Here is an 8,734-nt window from a genome sequence, read left to right on the forward strand (position 1 = left end):
AGCTGGCACCGTGCCACGAAGGGGTCGGCCTGACAACTTCAGATGAGGCCCCGGGGCGGGAGGAACGGACCGGGCAGGGCAGCGGGCTTGCACTGGGCCTCGGCCAGCTCTCTGAAGTGGTTCCTCCAGGACGGCAGATGGAGGACTACAGAGTTGGAGCTGCGTTCCCAAAGCTCAGTCAGCCACTCCAGAGGAATCAACCAACTGGGCTTTGAATCATCCCGAATCATCTGGCTTCTGTCGCTGCAGGTCCCACCAGTGAAATCAAATCTTGGTCGTCCAGATGGAAAGACAGACAATGCACAATATGTCCTAGTGCACTCCATGTGACAGACTCTTCCCTGTAAAGAGAGCAGCATGAGTAGACTGTAGATATAGAGCAGCAGTGAGCGTGGTGGTCCTTTTTAAGATTCTTGGCATCTAATGTGCTTTAATTAATTTACTGTAATGTGTCAGCATGTACAGAATGATTGACAGCATTTCCTCAAACATCACACTATAGTCACTGTGGAATCAGATCGGCCTCTTAAAGCGTGCAGAACAGCATCAATTAATGTCCATAAATGAATCCTCTGCTTAACATTTTAATAGCGAGAGTGCAGCGACAGTCCTGATGTTATGAATTCTGTTGAGTCCTCTCCCTGCCTCTCTCAGTACCTGTCACCAGTAAGTCAAGGGCAACATGCACTTCACACCAAGCCTGACATGCTGTGTGTGTGTGTGTGTGTGTGTGTGTGTGTGTGTGTGTGTGTGTGTGTGTGAGTGTGTGTTGTGCTGATAGAGGGCCCAGATTTAATGAGGCACACCTGGTCCTCATTCATAATGGAAGGAAGATTTCATATTAATTTGGTGGCGGTCCCACTGTCCAGGGTGATGTGGAACAGCTGTACAGATCGAGTTTTCGCTGCATAATGTATGATATCTCACATTTATTTAAAAGCAAAGGAGTGAAGTCTTCATTGTTCTAGCTGTAAACAACACAAAGGCAACTGACTGACTAACCGCATAATTAAAGCCTTAATGAGAAAATGAACTTCAAAAAAGCGAGACAGTTTGACAGAAATCGTCCCAAAACACCTCAAGTTAAAGTTCTTGCAAATATTTTTTTTTCACCAGCATGTGGTGGGTGGCTGGGTGAGTGTCAGACGTAGGTGTAGGTGCAGGTGCAGGGTGTAGGTGTACGTATTTGTTACTTGGTGCTGCAGGAGGATTGGTTTGTGTTGTACAGTATGTGGGCAGGATTGACAGATTGTGCCGCATAAGGCAGAATAAGATGACATGATCACCTTTCAGTGGTCAACATGAATTCATGCTTAAGATGCCAAAAAAAAAGAGAACAAAGTCAACTTTTCACATCCTGAAGAACATCATATTTAGTGAAATAAATAAGAAATGCATTTATTCCTAAATGTACCTGAAGTTTCTGCGATGGGAGATTTTGGAGGAATTTAATGAAATTTGGTCAAAAATAGAAAAAGAAGCAATTTTGAAAGAACAGACTGATCATTTTTTAGCTACAGTGTCAAGGACATGTTCACATTTTCAAGTCTAAGCATTGAAAACATTATTAGTTGCTGTAATTGTTCCTTCTCTCCGTACTGGCTGTAAAAGAATATAATTTTAATGTTAGTGATAAGGCACAAAATCCACAGTGCATGTTCTGTGCAAAAAAAAAAAAAAAAAAAAAAAAAAAAAAAATATATATATATATATATAATATAATTCAGCTGGAACTAATAGGAGGCTGCAGGAGTCAGAGTTTGTCAAATCAGGTGTGTATCTTACAAAGTGTCTGTCTCTCTGCCAAGGCTCAGCATGGAAACGCTGTGTGTTGAAGCACAAAGAGGGAATTTCATACTAAAAACAATGCACTTAATAAGTGTGTCTGCTGAAACCTCATATTAACTTCAGCTGAAAATTGGAGTCCACTTTTTATACAGAACAAGAAAAGAGAAATTGCTTACACTAAAATTGCCTTTAGAAGAAACCTCTTAGTGGCCAGTACAGATAACAATAATAATGATAATTATTATAATATATCATAAAAATGTAATAACACGTTATTTGTCGAGAGCTTTTCAAGGTACTCAATGATGCTTTACATAAAAGAAAAAACATGAAAAAGATGATAATTCTACTTTATATTTATTATTGAGGTTACAGTGGGTGATGGTGGTGATGTTCTAGGCTGCATTATAATGAATGGTGTTTCTAATATTTTGACCACCCCATTAACATACATGAGGGGGGCACAATATTAGGAACACCATTCAATATAATGCACCCCAGTATGCCACTATCACACATTATTTCAATAATGAATATAAAGTAGAATTATCACATTTTTAACAACGTTAACAAGAACTGGAAATGTATAAACTTGAAAAGAGTTTATGGAAGAGCTGTTGTATTGGATTGAATTAGATTGCACAGGTGTACCTTATAAAGTGTCTTGTGAGTTTATAAAACATGAAATTAAGATTATACACTAAAAACATTAGAGGTTTTTTTTATTGCTTAGGCACTATCTTTACGCTATTTTGCAAAACTCTACACATTAACCACAAAACTCTTACACCAAACTAGCAAAACATTACATGTCTCTTACAAAAACAAACAATTCTTGCTAAACTCTCTAAACTCTTTAATCATCAATACAGTCACACAAACCATCATTTGAATAATCACACAAAGCACCAACTATACACTAATAGTATAAATGAAGAGCACTTGTGGGTTTTGCTTTTTTTTCCTGTGTGCAGGAAAGACCAATTTTCAATCAACTTTTACAAACCAATATATACAAATCAATACAAATATTATTATTAAAACAAATCTCAAACTGTTCTAACACTCCTCAAACAACAAAAGCACAGAAGAAGAAAACAAAATCATTTGTGTTAGAATAAAAGAACAGAAAAAAAAAATCCGGTTCAATCTTGGCTTCTTTGTTCTTCCATACAATTTCATCCACATCACAGCATAGTGCTCAAGCTATGATTAGCAAAGGAACTGATTATCTACAAGTGTTTCACATGTGTCGTTGTGGAGAGGCAATTGGCAAAAGAGTGTAGCAATACAGAGACCAATGCTTACAGTTTTACTAAGAGTGTGTTATTAAATTGCAAACTGGGTGTAAAGCAGTGAGTTGTGTTTACAGTTTTGCAAATAAGTGTGACAGAGCAGAGAATAGCACTCAGTTTGGCACACTTGGTAAATGCATTGGCTTCAAGTGTTAATGGTTTGAAAGATAGTACTTTAAGAATCACTGATAGTGTTTAAACTGTAAGCAGGCTACATAGGAAGTACATGTGGCAATGTGACAAACCTACCTGATTCATTTCAACATAAAATCATACAGCCATAAAAAGACTCACATAAATCACATAAAAACAGGAACAACTCCACATTCACTGTAGTGGGCCGTGTGAACTTCACAACTTTATAGATGTGAGAGGCTGCAGTGAGATTTGAGAAAGTGTGATTGGTGAGGTTTTGTGTTTTTGTGTGAAGAAAAAAAAAAAGAATCTACAGTTACATGCTTACAGCTCCTGCAGCAATGTGGCCTAAAACCTGCTGGCACGTGGGAGTATTTTCCTCTGTCCACATGCCCAGATATTCTGTTACAGATATAAATCCCATTGTGCAGCCAGTTAGACATTTGCATTTCCATTGATTCTGATTCATCAAGAATAAATACAGTCAGAGCAGTTTTTCTTATGAGATACAGTATGTGTCCCACGTAGTTGTGTTGTAGTGAACCCCTGTTTAGGGAGTTCAGTCTAGTTTCAGTGACAGCTTGCTATTTGAGATATGACGTGACTATAAGCAGCGGGTCATCACAACACAGATTGCGGCACACCGATTTTACCTCAATTATAGACCACCCACAAGTCTAGATTGTGACAAATGAAGGCATTTATACTCCCGATGTCGCATGAGCTTTGAAAATGTGCTACGTGACAGCATGAACAAAGAAGTTTAGAGGGAAAACAATAAGATTTTTGCATTTTAATGACCAGAAAAGAAAAATACTAAACACCAATCTGTGTGCAGTCCTTCATAGTGAGGAAAAGATTTGACAGTGCTTAACAACATTAAAAAAAACCTTGGACACCTACGCAGGCGTTTTCAGTTATTCAATTATTCTGGATAGACCTCTGTCTAGGTTCAAGTTTGGCAATGCTTTGCTTTGAATTAGAAGAGGTCTGTAAAACCGCTTTCTTTCTCCATGTTTGCTGTGTGTTTTTGCTTTCAACTATCAGATAAGAAACCAAAGATATGACAAACTGCAGTTATAGAGAAGTATAACCATATTCAGACAATACAACCAGAAACAAGCACAAACAAAATACAGATAAAAAGCCAACAAATTCAGACATAACAATCAAATACAGAAACACTCCATGAACTCAGTCCATTTAAGATACCTGTGGTTACAGGCAGTAAAGGCAATTTCATAGGCTCCAAAGTTCTGTTGAAAATACCACATGCATCGACCACTGGGGAAGCTAAACACACCTTGAACAGCTACTCTGTCAGAGGTACAACAACAGAAGAGGAACTGCTACTACTACTACTAGTGAATCTTACATGTACAGTGCCAGTAGGAACAACTGGAGCTTTTTTAGCAGCAGACATTTTTTTGCCATAGGAAGAAAAAGTGGGAGGCCTGTCAAGCTTTGTATTTCTGATGATGAAGCATGGAGCTGTAGTAAGAAATATACTAGAGGCATTATAAGAGTTTGGAGGTGGTAGTCTGGTGTTTTCTTTTTTTGGTTTTAGTTTTAGCCTTTAAAAAAAAAGAGTAAAACTGTAACTGTGTGTTAATCATCTTAGATGTAGGCTGCAATTCATAGTAGTATCTGTATTGTATCTGTACAGTAGTAGCAGTATAGATGAGTATGGTAGTGTGAGCTTATAACTTTGTTCATGACAAGAAGCTGTGTCTGAAATTAAGGACCAACAATTTCAAAAGATTACTTAGAATCTCTGCCACCATTATCATTATAAACTGCATGTGAGATGTAAGAATATAAATCTTGACAGGCATAGCAACAACATCAAGGGGTAGGGCTTAGTTAATAGTCAATTCCAAGTCCTGATATAGTCACATGCTGGCTGCTACAACCCAAAAGAAAATCAAGGTATAGGGAACGGACATAATGGTGCTCTAAACAGGCATTTAACACCATTTATTTTGTAAAAGAGGAAGGATAGGCCTGATTGGATGGTCCAACTAGAAGAGGAATCCAAAGCGGAGCAAACCAATCAAGGAGGTGGAGAAGTACAGCGTTGGCTCATTATCGGAACATTTGAGGGAACCGAGCAATCTTTTATCTTATTAGTTCCACCTGTATATTTTTCCCGTGACAAGTCAAAATGTCTGCTGTTTATTAGGTCTATTATGTTCATCAATTCATCCCGACAAGCCCCAAGTTGTTGTGCTCGGAGATTTGGCTAATGCCCCAGCTGGTGTGGCCACTGACTGAGATGCCAGATGAGAAATATCATTACCCAGCAGGTCCTTCTCATTTTCCCCCACCTTGTGCCTGCCCACTAATAATTCTCTCCTGACTTATTATCCTTTGGGCACATAGGAGAATTTGATACATTGCATACTGTCACACAACAGGTAAAATATTTATTTTGTTGGTTTTGCTCTCCGTTTCTGCTGCCAGGAAAGGTTGATGTATTATACAAAGGGCTCCACAGAAGCAATGCATGACAGTGTACAACAAAACACTTTATGTCTCAAAGTGAAATATGATATTGATTGATACTGTGGCGTGTTCACCTGACAGTCTGCCATAGGGCTGAATAGGAGAGGACTTCTTCTGTCAAAGAGCGGCAACCCTGAGAGAGACACATGGGGCAAAAACACACACTTGCAATTACATCTCTATATTAAATCTAAAATGAGATTGTTTTTCAAAGCAGAACTCAAATGTCTATTAAAATCTCTTAAATGACCGTGTATATGACCACTCATAGAAATGCATCAGATGTGGTTATCGATGTGTCATTTGATGCTTCCAGTATAATGCATTGCAACAGGCAGCACCACACTCTTTCTTTATCACAATGCGTCGTGCTACTGTATCATATTTTCTTAATGGCCTCCACACCAGGTCGATTCATATGTTTGGAGACGAGCTAGTGGAGCAGCTTGATCGTACTGTCTGGTGTTACTATGTTATCATTGCATTATCCATATAAAGGACAATCCAGACAGATATTACCTATTATCATTTTCTTAACCTGTTTATTCCTCTTCAGTGTTACACAAGGTTGGAGGTTCTACAGCAAGCACTGAGTGAACCTTGAGAAACACACATACAAATGTCCACTGGGCTGGGAGCTGAGCCAAGGCCCTTTATACTGGGAGGAAACAGTGCTAACCAGTGAGTCACAGTATGACACCTCTGGACATTATTTCCTTTTTTTAATTAGCTTTTTTTCATCCATGTCTTGGCAAATTGTGTAGTTGTTATAATTAAAAAGATACATTGTAACCCTTTGCTATGAAAAACACTGGATCACAACATAATACCCCCCAAAAGACTATTCTTTCTCTACTCTATTGATGCTCCAGAATTAAATTAAACTCATGTTGGAGTAGGCAGCGGAAACAATTGCTTTTATAATGTTTTTGCCTTGAAGGTGCAATAATACATTCTGCTGCCCCATTACACATGACCATCATATGCAGTATTTGTTGCAAAGAAAGTTGATGCGTCAGGATTGTTGGTCAATACCAGTGACTTAATGATTGCCTTGTTGGATGCATAGACTTCTGATTTATCAAAAATGCACCACCGACCCTCGTGTAGCACTGCCAATACGGCTAAAGTGTCATGTTGTCAAGCCCAAAAAAGCAGATCACATGCAATATTATGATTACACAATGACTTTTATAGTAGACTGTTCCATTGTGCACGGTTTACTGTCAATTACAACTTTCAGGTTGAATGCAGGAAGTAGTGTGTTGAGAAAGGTTGTGGAGGTTGGTTTGTGTCCACATTTGAGTATTTTGAATATTTCCCATTTTGGATGAACAATTGATTTGTACAATGACCACTTAGCCAAACCTTAACCATGTTCTTCCAACTCCAAACTTAACCATACCTTATACTATACTACCTTATACCATCATCATGAGTTTTCTCAAACCACAGCTCATTAAAGTCTCCAATTAATTAAATATATACTACTTATTTACAACCGTTAATACATTCAGAGGAAAAAATAATGGTGCCAGATTGTGTTTTTGATCTACATAATGAGGAGACATTGTAAATAAATTAATGTTGATAGTCAACACACTGTAACAGTAAATTATGTTTTATCTGTTTTCCTACAATGTTTCTTGTAGAAGCTTAAGTATGATTTAGTTATGTTTAGGTACAAACAACACTTGGTTTCATTTAAGCAGAAATTGCAGTCTTGGCTAAATATTGAAGCAGGTAACAGTGACTTGAGGCACAAGACACAATGTGTTTACTGTAATAACATCTAATTGAAACCACAATCTTTCCTTAACCAAAGTGCTTTAGGTGCCTTCATTTAACCACATGTGAGCTCTCATGTAAGAGCTTGCGTGCAGTACAAAAATGTAGCAATTACTTCATTCAAAAAAATGACAGGATGCAGGCATATTTGGGAATAGAAGTAGATAAAAATAACTGAAGACCAGCAGTGTTTGCATTCTCAGTCTGTCTCTAACCATAACCAAATGTTTTAGTTGTGTAACCTCAGACCTTATTGTTTGTGTTCTCTGATTAAAATCCTTCCTAATAATCAAAGTATTTCCTAATATTAACCGATGATGGTTACCATGTGCAGATACTGCAGGAATACAATGGCAGTAGTTGTCAGAAACATTGCCAATCCTAATCTGTCCAATATTAACATTCTGTCTCGTAGATTGAGTTCTGTTGGCTTAATTTCATTACCAAGCTTTATTGTCTTCTTTTGAAAATGTGGCAATATTAGTTCTATTTATAAAAAAACCCCAACAAAAAACCATTTGCTAAACACTTAAGAATATTACTAGCCATTAATAAAAGTCAATAAATTCTGCCTTAATGCTCTTTTAAGTGGTTGAAAAAACACACCAACATACTGCAGTTAATCACATTTTTCTATCCAGATTATATTAGATAAAATGTATATGGCATCGATCCCATTGTGTAAAATGAACGCACAGGCGAAAACAGCCACTGGCTCCATTATAAGAGTTTATCATGGCAGTCACCCACCCTAACTGTGTGTGTAGGAAGACAGAATATCTGCGTCGAGGGGGCTCAGGGCTGGAGCCAGGACATCTCGGCGCTTCCTGACAGTGTCGATAGTGCTTATTCAACACCCGGAGACCAGTGAATCAATGATCATTTAACTGTTAATCAATCACAACTCACTGTTATTCTCATAAGACCACTGTAGCTTCATTACTGTTCGACAATTAACACTGCCAGGAGGGTGATTGGTACACTGACTGCCATGATTAATGTGACTATAAAATGGGAGGAGGTCAAATGAATTCAAATTTAGTTGATAATTAATTACAGGGTAGTTATTAATTTATTATAGGATAAGGTTATTGTGTTTGATTGCTTCCTCCTGACACGTATCAACATGACTGAGGCTTAAAATTACAACTTCAACTGTGTTGGAGAAGCAGAAGAAGCTGTTTGTGTTGATGTTGGCCTGAAAATCAGAAGAGGGCTAGATC

Source organism: Scomber japonicus, chromosome 3 (assembly GCF_027409825.1).
Source record: "Scomber japonicus isolate fScoJap1 chromosome 3, fScoJap1.pri, whole genome shotgun sequence".
NCBI lineage: Eukaryota > Metazoa > Chordata > Actinopteri > Scombriformes > Scombridae > Scomber > Scomber japonicus.